Source organism: Macrobrachium rosenbergii, chromosome 13 (genome assembly GCF_040412425.1).
Source record: "Macrobrachium rosenbergii isolate ZJJX-2024 chromosome 13, ASM4041242v1, whole genome shotgun sequence".
NCBI lineage: Eukaryota > Metazoa > Arthropoda > Malacostraca > Decapoda > Palaemonidae > Macrobrachium > Macrobrachium rosenbergii.
Genome location: NC_089753.1, coordinates 24,858,705 through 24,876,255, shown reverse-complemented (window position 1 = coordinate 24,876,255; position 17,551 = coordinate 24,858,705). Strand labels below are relative to the sequence as shown.

General features: G+C 43.0%; 1 protein-coding gene across 4 annotated transcripts in view; it reads right to left on the bottom strand.

Moving 5' to 3' along the window:
• Positions 1-17,551, bottom strand: part of LOC136845048 (phosphatidylcholine:ceramide cholinephosphotransferase 1-like) — a 274,371-nt gene that overhangs the window by 216,733 nt on the left and 40,087 nt on the right. For 2 of the 4 annotated variants that reach the window (XM_067114793.1, XM_067114792.1), the window contains one exon: positions 8,808-8,856. The exons of the other annotated variants lie outside the window; for them this stretch is intronic. The gene's annotated coding sequence lies outside the window, so the exon portion shown is untranslated. The remainder of the gene's footprint in view (positions 1-8,807; positions 8,857-17,551) is intronic. 4 annotated transcript variants of the gene reach the window in all.

Sequence of the window (17,551 nt, the reverse complement as noted above, 5' to 3'; positions counted from 1 at the left end):
GAGTGGAATGCCGTGTTGAATTATTTCGTCCAGATCTTCCATTCTCTTGCTGACAGAAAGACAGAGAATATCTGAGGAGTGGAATGCTGTGTTGAATTACCTCGTCCAGATCTTCCATTCTCTTGTGACAGAAGACAGAGAATATCTGAGGAGTGGAATGCTGTGTTGAATTATTTCGTCCAGATCTTCCATTCTCTTGTGACAGAAGACAGAGAATATCTGAGGAGTGGAATGCTGTGTTGAATTACCTCGTCCAGATCTTCCATTCTCTTGTGACAGAAGACAGAGAATATCCGAGGAGTGGAATGCCGTGTTGAATTATTTCGTCCAGATCTTCCATTCTCTTGCTGACAGAAAGACAGAGAATATCTGAGGAGTGGAATGCTGTGTTGAATTTTCGTCCAGATCTTCCATTCTCTTGTGACAGAAGACAGAGAATATCTGAGGAGTGGAATGCTGTGTTGAATTACCTCGTCCAGATCTTCCATTCTCTTGTGACAGAAGACAGAGAATATCTGAGACTTTTTAATGAATGCTGTGTTGAATTACCTCGTCCAGATCTTCCATTCTCTTGTGACAGAAGACAGAGAATATCCGAGGAGTGGAAGTGTTGAATTAGTCCAGATCTTCCATTCTCTTGCTGACAGAAAGACAGAGAATATCTGAGGAGTGGAATGCTGTGTTGAATCCTGTCCAGATCTTCCATTTCTTGTGACAGAAGACAGAGAATATCTGAGGAGTGGTGTGCTGTGTTGAATTACCTGTCCAGATCTTCCATTTATTGTGACAGAAGACAGAGAATATCTGAGGAGTGGAATGCTGTGTTGAATTAGGTCCAGATCTTCCATTCTCTTGTGACAGAAGACAGAGAATATCTGAGGAGTGGAATGCTGTGTTGAGTCCAGATCTTCCATTCTCTTTGTGACAGAAGACAGAGAATATCTGAGGAGTGGAATGCTGTGTTGAATTACCTATGTCCAGATCTTCCATTCCTCTTGTGACAGAAGACAGAGAATATCTGAGGAGTGGAATGCTGTGTTGAATTATCGTCCAGATCTTCCATTCTCTTGTGACAGAAGACAGAGAATATCTGAGGAGTGGAATGCTGTGTTGAATTACCTCGTCCAGATCTTCCATTCTCTTGTGACAGAAGACAGAGAATATCTGAGGAGTGGAATGCTGTGTTGAATTACCTGTCCAGATCTTCCATTCTCTTGTGACAGAAGACAGAGAATATCTGAGGAGTGGAATGCTGTGTTGAATTACCTCGTCCAGATCTTCCATTCTCTTGTGACAGAAGACAGAGAATATCTGAGGAGTGGAATGCTGTGTTGAATTACCTCGTCCAGATCTTCCATTCTCTTGTGACAGAAGACAGAGAATATCTGAGGAGTGGAATGCTGTGTTGAATTATTTCGTCCAGATCTTCCATTCTCTTGCTGACAGAAAGACAGAGAATATCTGAGGAGTGGAATGCTGTGTTGAATTATCTCGTCCAGATCTTCCATTCTCTTGTGACAGAAGACAAGAGAATATCTGAGGACTTTTTTAATGCCTCTTCTGTGCTGAATTACCTCGTCGAGGTCTTCCAGAGAGAGAGAGAGAGAGAGAGAGAGAGAGAGAGAGAGAGAGAGAGAGAGAGAGAGAGAGAGAGAGAGAGAGAGAGTCTAAAAATAGCGATGCACAGACGAGAGAACATGCCTTATCAATATCGGCTTTCCTCCAGTTCCTCCACTTTTTAGTGTTACTGAAAATAACTTTTTATTATACGAGAATTCTTCACCCTTGCCTTTCTGTAACTGAGGTTGATCCTAGCAGAGAGAGAGAGAGAGAGAGAGAGAGAGAGAGAGAGAGAGAGAGAGAGAGAGAGAGAGAGAGAGAGAGAGAATTGTCTCCAATCAGTTATTAGGTATTTACTCTATCAGTAACAAGTTGTGATATATATACTTTATGTGTGTGTATATATATATATATATATATATATATATATATATATATATATATATATATATATATATATATATATATATAAATATATATATATATATATATATATATATTATATATAAAGCATTAAGCTATCAATGGCCGTGTGGTTTAATGCGCGTCGCTGTAGTCCTGAGTTCCTGTCAACCGCGGTCCGAGCCCTCGAGACGACGAACTTATTATCAACTGGAAAAAAATCCCCCTTCGGGTAACATATATGAAAATATATTATTTACGAGGCAGAGCGAATTGGATATTAAAGGACGTTTGAGGCTTAATGCAAGGTAAATACAAGATGTACTCGATAACTCCACTATGAAAAAAAAATTAAATAATTGAATACAAATCCCCCCCAAGACAAACTTCTACTTAGTAACTGGTGAAATAACGAAGGTACCAGAATGGAATGTAACATAAAATTTAGGTCAAAGGCCGAGCGCTGGGACCTGTGAGGTCATTCAGCGCTAAAAGGGACACTGAGAGTAGACTGATTAATTGTGGGTTATCTGGCGTCACAACTACCAGGGTCGCCGACCACTGAGAGGAGAAAGGTTTAAAAGGTGTAAAGGGGAAAACTAACAATTGTTAGGAGAGGGTGCGAAGCAAGATGGAAGAAAGAGAACATGGTGTAGAAGTCTCAACTCTCCTGGAAGTTCATCATCCTTGTTTCTCGAAACTCCGATATCCTTGCCGTAGGTGCTAACAGTTCTTCAAGCAAGTTTACTTCGGTTCTCCACGACACTGGAAGGGCAGTTCAGTGCTAAACCCTAACAGCACTACTCCTTTTCATCACGCAGCTACAATACTTCTAAGACCCTCTGGCAGCTCCTTGTACTGTGATATCCATAGGAAGGTCTTCGTCTTCTGGAGTTATTTCTGTCTCTGCCCCTCTGCACTGCCGAAGGAAGTACTCTGGTAACCTGCTGCTTCGTGTGTGAATTATCCTGTCATCAGATTTTTGTACATTTACCGATTTTGTTCACTGCAAGTAACCTCTTGATTTTGGAACACTCATGCTGGTCTGTGAATGATTCTTTTATTTTGGAAACTGTTTTAAAGGTTTTAATTATTCAATAGCACTGTTTAACAATTGACGTGTTTTAGTTTCTCCTTTTTATTTGAGTGAAATTGTTTTTGCTTTATGGTCTCTTTTGATTTATTTTGCCGGAGATCAGTCAGTCATATTTTAGTAGTGATTGCCCATCACTACAATGGGCGGAGGTGCAGTAAAAGGAATGAAAGGGGTTGCAGCTAGGATCCAAATAGAAGCTGCAAAGACCTTCAAGCAGCGCCTAAAGTGCGCTGCGTGTGGTGCACTGACGGCACTAACCCACCCTACGGAATCTCTTTTTCGTAATTCAATTGTTTCGCCTCTCTGAAAACTAGCATCGTCCGACCCACCCAGGCCGTGTTGCTTCTCCTCTGCTGCCAAACTATAGAACTCGCTTCTCGCTTCTGTTTTCCCAATTCTCATAACTCCTATACATGTGAATTCTAATAATAAAAGAGACTGTATCGTCTCATTTTTAGCTTTGTCTGTCCGTCCGCACTTTTTCTGTCCGCCCTAAGATTTAAATTACCATGAGGATAGAGGGCTGCAAATTGGTATGTTGATCATCCACCCTCCAATCATCAAACATACCAAATTGCAGCCCTCTAGCCTCAGTAGTTTTTATTTTATTTAAGGTTAAAGTTACCCATAACTGTGCTTCTGGCAACGTTATAGGATAGGCCACCACCAGGCCGTGGTTAAAGTTTCGTGGGTCGCGGCTCATACAGCATTATACCGTGACCGCCGAAAGATAGATTTATTTTCGGTGGCTTTGTTTATACGCTGTAGTGACTGCACAGAAAACTCAACTGCGCGAAAGTTCATTTTTTACTTGTTATGTGTATCTCCTAAAAAAAGCCATTTAAACCACTGCTAGTATTTCACGGCTGCATTTGGCTCCATCAACAGTGCTGCTTGCAAGTAACATGCACTGTTATGCTCTCTTTCACGGCTGCATCCTCGTGGTTCCTCTGTTCACCAAAAGCACAGGGAATCCTCTGTCACTGCCCTCGATCTCCAGAGAATAAGTCCTTGAAAACATTTGCCTGCAAGTAACAAACGTTTATTAGAGCAGAGTTGCATTACTCCAGAAAGAGGTCTTTTATTGCATTATTAACACACTGTTTCTACACAAGATTTAACCCTGAGTTGTCATTCCACCAGAAATCTATCATTTTAGTTCTGCATTTTTATGAATTATTATTATTATTGAGACTATTACTGTCAAGTTCAGAGTTGCAGAACTCATAAAACATTTGCCTGCAATAACACACTCATTTATCACTGTTTACTCCAAGTTCAGAGTTGCAGAATGAAAACATTTGCCTGCAAGTAACACACTGTTTATTAGTTAGTTATTACCCCAGAAAAACATTTGCCTTATTAACATTATTTTATCCAAGTTCAGAGTTGCAGAACTCAGAAAAACATTTGCCTGCAAATGTAACTATTTACTCCAAGTTCAGAGTTGCAGAATCCAGAAAAACATTTTGCAAGTAACACACTGTTTACTCCAAGTTCAGTTCAGAACTATATTTTTACATTTACCCAAGTACACACTGTTTACTCCAAGTTCAGAGTTGCAGAACTCCAGAAAAACATTTGCCTGCAAGTAACACACTTTTATTCCAAGTTAGTTGCAGAACTCCATTAAAAACATTTTATTATTATTAACATTACTGTTTATTCCAAGTTATTAGTTCAGCATGAACCCAGAAAACATTTGCCTGCAAGTAGGGCCACTGACTTTTAGCTTCTAAACAGTATTGTTCAGAGTTGCAGAACTCCAGAAAAACATTTGCCTGCAAGTAACACACTGTTTACTCCAAGTTCAGAGTTGCAGAACCCCAGAAAAACATTTGCCTGCAAGTAACACACTGTTTACTCCAAGTTCAGAGTTGCAGAACTCCAGAAAAACATTTGCCTGCAAGTAACACACTGTTTACTCCAAGTTCAGAGTTGCAGAACTCCAGAAAAACATTTGCCTGCAAGTAACACACTGTTTACTCCAAGTTCAGAGTTGCAGAACTCCAGAAAAACATTTGCCTGCAAGTAACACACTGTTTACTCCAAGTTCAGAGTTGCAGAACCCCAGAAAAACATTTGCCTGCAAGTAACACACTGTTTACTCCAAGTTCAGAGTTGCAGAACTCCAGAAAAACATTTGCCTGCAAGTAACACACTGTTTACTCCAAGTTCAGAGTTGCAGAACTCCAGAAAAACATTTGCCTGCAAGTAACACACTGTTTACTCCAAGTTCAGAGTTGCAGAACTCCAGAAAAACATTTGCCTGCAAGTAACACACTGTTTACTCCAAGTTCAGAGTTGCAGAACCCCAGAAAAACATTTGCCTGCAAGTAACACACTGTTTACTCCAAGTTCAGAGTTGCAGAACCCCAGAAAAACATTTGCCTGCAAGTAACACACTGTTTACTCCAAGTTCAGAGTTGCAGAACTCCAGAAAAACATTTGCCTGCAAGTAACACACTGTTTACTCCAAGTTCAGAGTTGCAGAACTCCAGAAAAACATTTGCCTGCAAGTAACACACTGTTTACTCCAAGTTCAGAGTTGCAGAACTCCAGAAAAACATTTGCCTGCAAGTAACACACTGTTTACTCCAAGTTCAGAGTTGCAGAACTCCAGAAAAACATTTGCCTGCAAGTAACACACTGTTTACTCCAAGTTCAGAGTTGCAGAACTCCAGAAAAACATTTGCCTGCAAGTAACACACTGTTTACTCCAAGTTCAGAGTTGCAGAACCCCAGAAAAACATTTGCCTGCAAGTAACACACTGTTTACTCCAAGTTCAGAGTTGCAGAACTCCAGAAAAACATTTGCCTGCAAGTAACACACTGTTTACTCCAAGTTCAGAGTTGCAGAACCCCAGAAAAACATTTGCCTGCAAGTAACACACTGTTTACTCCAAGTTCAGAGTTGCAGAACCCCAGAAAAACATTTGCCTGCAAGTAACACACTGTTTACTCCAAGTTCAGAGTTGCAGAACCCCAGAAAAACATTTGCCTGCAAGTAACACACTGTTTACTCCAAGTTCAGAGTTGCAGAACTCCAGAAAAACATTTGCCTGCAAGTAACACACTGTTTACTCCAAGTTCAGAGTTGCAGAACTCCAGAAAAACATTTGCCTGCAAGTAACACACTGTTTACTCCAAGTTCAGAGTTGCAGAACCCCAGAAAAACATTTGCCTGCAAGTAACACACTGTTTACTCCAAGTTCAGAGTTGCAGAACCCCAGAAAAACATTTGCCTGCAAGTAACACACTGTTTACTCCAAGTTCAGAGTTGCAGAACTCCAGAAAAACATTTGCCTGCAAGTAACACACTGTTTACTCCAAGTTCAGAGTTGCAGAACCCCAGAAAAACATTTGCCTGCAAGTAACACACTGTTTACCCAAGTTCAGAGTTGCAGAACTCCAGAAAACATTTGCCTGCAAGTAACACACTGTTTACTCCAAGTTCAGAGTTGCAGAACTCCAGAAAAACATTTGCCTGCAAGTAACACACTGTTTACTCCAAGTTCAGAGTTGCAGAACCCCAGAAAAACATTTGCCTGCAAGTAACACACTGTTTACTCCAAGTTCAGAGTTGCAGAACTCCAGAAAAACATTTGCCTGCAAGTAACACACTGTTTACTCCAAGTTCAGAGTTGCAGAACCCAGAAAAACATTTGCCTGCAAGTAAACACACTGTTTATTCCAAGTTCAGAGTTGCAGAACCCCAGAAAAACATTTGCCTGCAAGTAACACACTGTTTACTCCAAGTTCAGAGTTGCAGAACTCCAGAAAAACATTTGCCTGCAAGTAACACACTGTTTACTCCAAGTTCAGAGTTGCAGAACTCCAGAAAAACATTTGCCTGCAAGTAACACACTGTTTACTCCAAGTTCAGAGTTGCAGAACCCCAGAAAACATTTGCCTGCAAGTAAACACACTGTTTACTCCAAGTTCAGAGTTGCAGAACCCCAGAAAAACATTTGCCTGCAAGTAACACACTGTTTACTCCAAGTTCAGAGTTGCAGAACCCCAGAAAAACATTTGCCTGCAAGTAACACACTGTTTACTCCAAGTTCAGAGTTGCAGAACCCCAGAAAACATTTGCCTGCAAGTAACACACTGTTTACTCCAAGTTCAGAGTTGCAGAACCCAGAAAAACATTTGCCTGCAAGTAACACACTGTTTACTCCAAGTTCAGAGTTGCAGAACTCCAGAAAAACATTTGCCTGCAAGTAACACACTGTTTACTCCAAGTTCAGAGTTGCAGAACCCCAGAAAAACATTTGCCTGCAAGTAACACACTGTTTACTCCAAGTTCAGAACCCAGAAAGAGTTGCAGAACCCCAGAAAAACATTTGCCTGCAAGTAACACACTGTTTACTCCAAGTTCAGAGTTGCAGAACCCCAGAAAAACATTTGCCTGCAAGTAACACACTGTTTACTCCAAGTTCAGAGTTGCAGAACTCCAGAAAAACATTTGCCTGCAAGTAACACACTGTTTACTCCAAGTTGCAGAACCTCAGAGTTGCAGAACCCCAGAAAAACATTTGCCTGCAAGTAACACACTGTTTACTCCAAGTTCAGAGTTGCAGAACTCCAGAAAACATTTGCCTGCAAGTAACACACTGTTTACTCCAAGTTCAGAGTTGCAGAACCCCAGAAAAACATTTGCCTGCAAGTAACAGAAAAACATTTGTTTACTCCAAGTTCAGAGTTGCAGAACTCCAGAAAAACATTTGCCTGCAAGTAAACACACTGTTTACTCCAAGTTCAGAGTTGCAGAACTCCAAAAAAAACATTTGCCTGCACAGTAACACACTGTTTACTCCAAGTTCAGAGTTGCAGAACCCCAGAAAAACATTTGCCTGCAAGTAACACACTGTTTACTCCAAGTTCAGAGTTGCAGAACTCCAGAAAAACATTTGCCTGCAAGTAACACACTGTTTACTCCAAGTTCAGAGTTGCAGAACCCCAGAAAAACATTTGCCTGCAAGTAACACACTGTTTACTCCAAGTTCAGAGTTGCAGAACCCCAGAAAAACATTTTTCTACTGGTAACACATTGTTTACTCCAAGTTCAGAGTTGCAGAACTCCAGAAAAACATTTTCCTACACACTGTCTACTCCAATTTCAGAGTTGCAGAACTCCACAAAAAAAAAAAATATTCCTACAGTTAACACATTGTTTACTCCAAGTTCAGAGTTGCAGAACCCCAGAAAAACATTTGCCTGCAAGTAACACACTGTTTACTCCAAGTTCAGAGTTGCAGAATTCCAGAAAAACATTTTACCATGCCATTTCGTTCACTTTATCAGCTGATTTTCCCGCATTTCTCTGTAATCTGAGAATCATCTCGAGACATTTTTTTTTACTTTTTCTTTCAGGAGGTTCGTCGACCCGTCACAGTCACTTTGCCCCCAAATTTCAAAATAATGATCTACTGAAATTTCTGTGAGTCATTTTCATTGCTGGTTCCATCTTGGGTCGTTTTCCTAACTGGTATAAAGTAGAAAATATGACTGAAATTTATGTCGTTTGGTAAGTGACATACTGGAAGCAGGCGTTTACCCACAACCGTGGTTCTGAGGAACTGATGCTTGCAAACACACATACGACCGGAACACCTAAAGAGAAGCAGCACACAACCGGACCTCAACTGTCATCATCATAACACGTAAACAAAACAAATGCTCCAAAAACAATTAAATCGGAGCACAGACGCAAACAAAAACAAAAATAAAAAAAGGAAATACTCACCATCGCCTGTGAGCGCAACGAAATCAACTGGTCTTCACAGAGGTGACACCTGAAAGATAAGACGAACGGTTTTCAGAATTCCTCTGAGGTCAAGCTGCAAACTACAACGCTTTCTTAATGCCCTTCTTATCGTCCCAACTGAACGCACCCTTTTGACGCGAATATCGCACAAGGTCGAATGGATGATGACCAGAGAACGTCCCTCTCTCTCTGAAACCTCTTTGACGCGAATATCGCACAAGGTCTGACCAGAGAACGTCCCTCCCTCTCTCTCTCTCTCTCTCTCTCTCTCTCTCTCTCTCTCTCTGAGTCTTAGACCAGCTCACACTTGAACTGACTCAACCTGAGTCAGTCTGACTGGCTGGCTGGCTGACTGACTGAGGGACGGCGTCGACTACTAGATGTGTCAAATTGAAACAGCCCGCATATTTTTTCGCGAAGCAATTGGGGAGGGAGAGGTGAGAGGAGGAGGGTTGCCAGTTGGGGGTTGGGGATCGAGGTGGTTGATGAGGAAAGGGATTTATAACACTTACAGAGAGAGAGAGAGAATTAGGATGAGGAATTTATCAGGTTTCGTCACTTGACACAGTTTGCCAAAGGCAGGTAGGTCCCCCGAAATGCTGTTTCTTGAAAGAGAGATTCGTATTTGACAAACGTCCCCATGCAAGAAATTCAGGCGGGGGATCACACGACAAAAATAATCCTCTCTCATTTGGAATCTTTCTTTAGAGCAATCACGAATGATTAATTCACGACGTCAATATATCGACTTCCCTACCCGGCCCTCTCCCACCCCTAACCCCACCCTCCCCTGGTCTGTGTCTTCCTCGTCAAATAAACATCAGCGAGTTCACAACAAGAAGTGATACGTGCTACAGCATGGCATTATCTTCTCAGCTGACCACTGGTTACCTCACTCATACCGCTCCCCTCCAAGCCCTCTCTCCCTCCTCCCCCTCCTCTTCTTCTTCTTCTTCTTCTTCTTCTTCTTCTTCTTCTTCTTCTTCTTTCGTGTCCCTAGTCACTAATCCCTACCTCGACTCTCTCAATATTTTCAACTCATCATCAGATCATCCCAGCTGGTATTTTCTGATCACTCATCCCAAAGGATTCGTCCTGGAATGATAGGCTGGCTCTCTCTCTCTCTCTCTCTCTCTCTCTCTCTCTCTCTCTCTCTCTCTCTCGCGCGCGCGCGCATGACCAGTACAGAATCATTAGGGTGGTCCACAACACAGTGAAAATGTCACAAACACACATCCCAACTCATCACACACATATCACAAACATGTTGGCTACAAGTCAAAGACTCCTCGGCTTCATATGATTTATCCCGCATTTGCATAAGATTTGTTCTCCACTTACGGTCACTGAATTGCTTTCAACCTGTTTGTGATATATATGCGATAAGTTGCCAACATGTTTATATATCCATTTACGGTCATACAATTGTTTCCAAGCAGTTTGTGATTATGTGTAAGTTGCCAACATGTTCGTATGTCCACTTACGCTCTCTGAATTGTTTCCAAAAAGTAAGTATACCTTAGTTTTACCAACCTGTTTGTGATATGTATGAGAAAGTTGCTAACATGTTTGTATGTCCACTTACTGTTGTTCAGTTGTTTTCAACCTGTTTGTGATATGTATGTGATAAGTTGCCAACACGTTCTTCTGTCCACTTACGGTCGTTGATATGTGTGTGTGTACGTATGTATGTATATGTATGTATGTATGTATGTATGTATATATATATATATATATATATATATATATATATATATATATATATATATATATATATATATATATATATACCGTTGATGAACAAAACAACTCTTACCATTTACATTTATTTACTTAAATCTTACTCCTTGAGTTTTTACGCCTAATGGGCATACATTACAAAATTCTATTAATTTTGTTCTTGAAGAAAAATAAAAAGATACAGAGACTTCACCAGTCATCTTTAACTCTTTACATTAAGTCCCTGATTTTCCACTTCTTGTTCCTCAAACTACCTTACTTTCAAGTTTTTTCTCAAAAGAGTTATATATTAAATCTTTTGGTGCAACTTTTTTTTAAACTCCACTTTTTTTAACACTCAAAGAGAGCGCATGCGCAGACGAAGACTTCCCGAAGCTTTTAAAATCAGCCGCCCGCAGTTCTTTTGATCCACTTGCAATGTTGCAAGTCACTCGGTCGGACCTGCCGTGCAATACGTGAACAGACTTAACCGCAGGGCATAAACCCCGTCTTGAGATCGTCCCCTCATCCTCCGAAATCCACGGCGGAGACCTTATCATCATCGGGAATGGAACGGGATATAAACCTTAGGCCTAAGCCAAGCGCTGAGGCCTATGATGACGTCACTGGGTGCTGAAAGGGGATATCCAGAGTAGAAAGGTTTGAAAGGTGTGACAGGAGGAAAACCTTTTTGTAGCTGCAATGTGAAACAACTGTTAGGAGAGGGTTGGGGAAAGTAAGACGGAAGAACTGAGGTTCAACAAACGGAATGGAAGGGGTTGCAGCTAGGGGCCTAAGGGACGCCGCAAAGAACCTTAAGCAAAGCCTACAGAGTATCTTTCGAGGGCTGACTCAGCAATTTCTCTTTCTCCATTCGTCTCGAACACACGTTTCGAATGGCTCTTTAGCCAATGCTTCAAGTGTATATATTGCGATAAATCCTTTGAATATCTCCTGAAACATTTTTTTAACACATTTTCTTCCTCGAATGGAACAATTCAGGCAGCATCCCAGGGATATGCGACTAACTTTGGGCCTTGAGAATTTGTATTTCCCCAGTAAGCTGCTTTGCCTATTATTTCCTGCCTTACACCAGCCTCTCTTCCCAGGCCTGTGAATGGGACACTATCCCGGTTGTATGGAAACACAGCATAGGATTATTTACGCCAAACATGCTCGAAATTCACCAATGCAGAGGTGGTGAATTTTGAATTAAACTTAGGAAGGACATTGAGCGCTGCCTCTCGCCTTGCCAACTGTCAAGGGACATTGTTAAAACTAGTAATTGAAAGGACAGTCTCCAAAGATTGGTGGTTGGTTATGAAGGACTTCTCCTCTCCGTCCAGGAAAGCCCTCAAGTACGTGACAAAAAATATAGTAAATTTGTGGGCTGATGTTTCATGGTGAGCTGCCAGGTTTGAAAACAAAATTCAGCGATTTAGTAAAGATTGCTTTCCGTTTCAGCATCTTCACGGGCTCCCCAAGAGCAACAGCCGATGCTGGCATAAGGCCAGCTTGAACTAAAGCTACAACTCTAGAAGGTACAGTTGAACAGAACAGAACAGAATTTAAGCCAAAGGCCAACCGCTGGGACCTCTGATTAGGTCATTCAGAGCTGAAACGGAAATTGACAGTAAAAGGGTTTGAAAGGCGTAACAGGAGTAAGACCTTTTGCAGTCACACTAAAGAGATTATGAACGGAGGTACAGTAAAAGGAATGGTAGGGACTGCAGCTAGGTGGCCGAAGGGACGCTGCAAAGAACCTTAAGCAAAGCCTACAGTGCACCGCATGAGGTGCACTGACGACACTACCCCCACTATGGCGTTGGGGGTACAGTGTACGTCCTATCCTCGGCTAGCACTGCGCTGGGCCCGCGTTCGAGTCTCCGGCCGGCCAATGAAGAATTAGAGGAATTTATTTCTGGTGACAGAAATTCATTCCTCGCTATAATGTGGTTCGGATTCCACAATGAGCTGTAGGTCCCGTTGCTAGCTAACCAACTGGTTCTTAGCAACGTCAAATAAGCCTAATCCTTCGGGCCAGCCCTAGGAGAGCTAACAATCAGCTCAGTGGTCTGGTTAAACCAAGGTATACTTAACTTAGTGTACGTCCTTTCTCGAGAAGATCAGGAACTGATGTCACTCGCTCAACGCAAGGGCGACTTACTCAGTGAGCAGAACTGGCGAGTCAGCATGACACGGGTACAAGTATTCCTGAAAGTGACGAAGCTTGTCCTCGACTCATTAGTAGAATTCCTGAGGAGTTCACAGTCATGCGTCATGATCGCTTCTTGCCATTTCTCTCTGAACTCTGAGATGACTGGCCTTAGTTTGAGTCCCCAGGATGATAATAATAATAATAATAATAATAATAATAATATAATTTGGCAGCAGACCTCTTTTAAACAGGTTCTATTGAATATTATTGCTGCTTCAGCTGCATTTATTTCGTAGAAGACTTTTTCTATTTTCCTTATTGCGGACTTCTCTTCAGTGGAGGTGCGTGCTAACAGCTCGCCTATATTTGTCATTTCATAGGGGAAAAGTCAAAATCTGGATTCTGCTTCTTTATATATTCTATACAGTTAGTTATATACAATTGTTGCCGCGACGCGTTTCGACAGACTCTTCTGTCATTTTCCAGCGGGAGCTAGTAGAGGACTGGCAGATTGCATAGGTCCTTCTGAATTTATACACGGGCTTCAGCGGGGGGTCATGGATGGCGAATTCTGATTGGTTGCAGTCAGCGAACTTCAAGCCAAATTTCTGCGGCGAAGCTCGATCCTGACAGATCTTCGCAACCTGGGAATGTCATTCATTCCAGCGTTCCCATTGGCCTGCCGTTGCGTGATGTCATGCCGGCTGACATCATCGGTAGTTTGGCTGCTATTGGGCTGCGGATGAATGATGTCATTATCTACTCTTTCTGTCGTAGTCGGGGATTGTCTCGAAGGGCGCCTCGCTCATCAGGGCATCTCCATTTTCAGGGTTGTCGTTTTCAGGTATTCGTTGGATTTGGTGGGTGTTCTGCATTATTCTTCTTAAATTCGTGGGTAGGAGCGATGCCTCCTGCGTCGTATTCATTGTTGGTTTTTTCTCGGCAATGAGGAGCGCCTCTAGCAGGCGCAGACGTCGAGGGTCGGCGGCTCTCCCGATTATACTTATATTTTGTATAATACTGTCGCGGGAGATGGAAATATTGTGAGTAGCACGGGCGTGGTTCATGATGGCACCCTCCTGGGCGTGGCAGGAGATCCTTTTGACAGACGCATCGTGGTCATTCCAATATAAGCGCCGGGGCATCCTCGGACAGGACATACAAATTGGTAGACCACGTTCTTCTGCTTGAGGGGTTCTCTTGCTGGCGGAGAGGGGTTATTCTTCATCACCAGATCACGGGTGCGGCGGTTCTTATAATAAATTACAAGATTTATTCTCTTACTGTCTTCGGTCGGGGTGACGTTTTCCATGACGATTTTCTTCATGGAGTTCTCGTCCTCACGGTACTGGGGATGCATCCGGGCCTTATAAAAGATCTTTATGTCATCTTGGGGGGCAGGTTGTGTGTTCTCACCGTTGTACCATTTTTCCAGGCCAGTTCGAATTTCTTTGTTTACGAGTTTGTTGGTGAAACCATTGTTCACCAACATTTGTGCAGCACGTTCGAATTCCTTGTTGGTGTCCTGCCAGGTGGAGCAGTGGGAGAGGGCCCTTTTAATGAAGGTCCTGACTGTCGTGTTCTTAAACCGGCAGGGCACTCGCTATCCCCATTCAAGCAAAGTCCCAAATTGGTGGATTTTGTGTAGACTGATGTCTTCAAGTTCCGTTCCGTCTTTGTGACCATAACGTCGAGGAAGGGGAGCCGGTCGTCTGTGCTGAACTCGACAGTGTAGTTCAACACACTACATTGTTGGAAGGTCAGACGAAGGGCTTCAACCTCCTCCTCGTTGTCTGCGTGAACGAAGACGTCGTCGATATATCGGGCATATTTCTTCGGCCGCTGGATTCTCTCGAAGACACGTTCTTCTACGGTGCCCATGTAAAAATTTGCAAAGAGGACGCCCAATGGAGAGCCCATCGCAACGCCATCCTTCTGTCTATACATGTGCCCTCTGTGCGTAGTGAAAGGCGCCATCTTCGTACAGATCTCCAGCAGAGCCTTCAGGAACCTTCTGGGATGTTCAGGGGGGTCATTGTCGGCTCTCTATAGACTTTGTTTAGGATAATGTGGATGGTTTCATCCACAGGTACGTTGGTGAATAGACTCTCTACGTCCAGAGAAGCGATGGTCCCTGCGCCCGGGGAGTCTCGGATCACTTCGAGGAATTCCACAGAGGACTTCAGGCTATAACTGCTCGGGACGTAGGGGGTCAAGATATGATTTAGTCGTTTGGCGAGGGCGTAGGTCGGGGCAGGTGTTTGGCTGATGATCGGTTACCTGTATGGGAATGTCAAGACACACAACCCTGGCAATCCCCTCCGCCCGATCATCAGCCAAACACCTGCCCCGACCTACGCCCTCGCCAAACGACTAAATCATATCTTGACCCCTACGTCCCGAGCAGTTATAGCCTGAAGTCCTCTGTGGAATTCCTCGAAGTGATCCGAGACTCCCGGGCGCAGGGACCATCGCTTCTCTGGACGTAGAGAGTCTATTCACCAACGTACCTGTGGATGAAACCATCCACATTATCCTAAACAAAGTCTATAGAGAGCCGACAATGACCCCTGAACATCCCAGAAGGTTCCTGAAGGCTCTGCTGAGATCTGTACGAAGATGGCGCCTTCACTACGCACAGAGGGCACATGTATAGACAGAAGGATGGCGTTGCGATGGGCTCTCCATTGGGCGTCCTCTTTGCAAATTTTTACATGGGCACCGTAGAAGAACGTGTCTTCGAGAGAATCCAGCGGCCGAAGAAATATGCCCGATATATCGACGACGTCTTCGTTCACGCAGACAACGAGGAGGAGGTTGAAGCCCTTCGTCTGACCTTCCAACAATGTAGTGTGTTGAACTACACTGTCGAGTTCAGCACAGACGACCGGCTCCCCTTCCTCGACGTTATGGTCACAAAGACGGAACGGAACTTGAAGACATCAGTCTACACAAAATCCACCAATTTGGGACTTTGCTTGAATGGGGATAGCGAGTGCCCTGCTAGGTTTAAGAACACGACAGTCAGGACCTTCATTAAAAGGGCCCTCTCCCACTGCTCCACCTGGCAGGACACCAACAAGGAATTTGAACGTGTTGCACAAATGTTGGTGAACAATGGTTTCACCAACAAACTCGTAAACAAAGAAATTCGAACTGGCCTGGAAAAAATGGTACAACGGTGAGAACACACAACCTGCCCCCCAAGATGACATAAAGATCTTTTATAAGGCCCGGATGCATCCCCAGTACCGTGAGGACGAGAACTCCATGAAGAAAATCGTCATGGAAAACGTCACCCCGACCGAAGACAGTAAGAGAATAAATCTTGTAATTTATTATAAGAACCGCCGCACCCGTGATCTGGTGATGAAGAATAACCCTCTCCGCCAGCAAGAGAACCCTCAAGCAGAAGAACGTGGTCTACCAATTTGTATGTCCTGTCCGAGGATGCCCCGGCGCTTATATTGGAATGACCACGATGCGTCTGTCAAAAGGATCTCCTGCCACGCCCAGGAGGGTGCCATCATGAACCACGCCCGTGCTACTCACAATATTTCCATCTCCCGCGACAGTATTATACAAAATATAAGTATAATCGGGAGAGCCGCCGACCCTCGACGTCTGCGCCTGCTAGAGGCGCTCCTCATTGCCGAGAGAAAACGAACAATGAATACGACGCAGGGGGCATCGCTCCTACCCACGAATTTAAGAAGAATAATGCAGAACACCCACCAAATCCAACGAATACCTGAAAACGACAACCCTGAAAATGGAGATACCCTGATGAGCGAGGCGCCCTTCGAGACAATCCCCCGACTACGACAGAAAGAGTAGATAATGACATCATTCATCCGCAGCCCAATAGCAGCTAAACTACCGATGATGTCAGCCGGCATGACATCACGCAACGGCAGGCCAATGGGAACGCTGGAATGAATGACATTCCCAGGTTGCGAAGATCTGTCAGGATCGAGCTTCGCCGCAGAAATTTGGCTTGAAGTTCGCTGACTGCAACCAATCAGAATTCGCCATCCATGACCCCGCTGAAGCCCGTGTATAAATTCAGAAGGACCTATGCAATCTGCCAGTCCTCTACTAGCTCCTGCTGGAAAATGACAGAAGAGTTGTCGAAACGCGTCGCGGCAACAATTGTATATAACTAACTGTATAGAATATATAAAGAAGCAGAATCCAGATTTTGACTTTTCCCCCATGAAATGACAAATATAGGCGAGCTGTTAGCACGCACCTCCACTGAAGAGAAGTCCGCAATAAGGAAAATAGAAAAAGTCTTCTACAAAATAAATGCAGCTGAAGCAGCAATAATATTCAATAATAATAATAATAATAATCTGTATATAGGTCCACAATAATATTCAGTGGTGAATTATGTTGATTTTATATTATTATTGTGGACCTGATATACAGCATATCCAGTTCTCGATCTACAGGAGAGAGACCTAATAATAATAATAATAATATTAATAATAATAATAGTGAAAAGGATGGCTGTATTCTGCGAATTTATCTCATACAGGACCTTTTCTATTTTCCTTATAATCCGGTTTTCAGGCTCAGCGATGTTGATCACCAACTGGCCGATGTTCATATCGGAAAAGGACAGTGTGAGATGAAGGGAGTGTTTTTACTTAATTGTTCATTCAAAGACCGACCTGGGTTCGATCTCGATGCGAGCCATGAATTTATTTGTTTCTCACGTGACTGTGTGTCGATTACTTTATTTATACATACATATATATATATATATATATATATATATATATATATATATATATATATATATATATATATATATATATATATATATATATATTTGCAACAG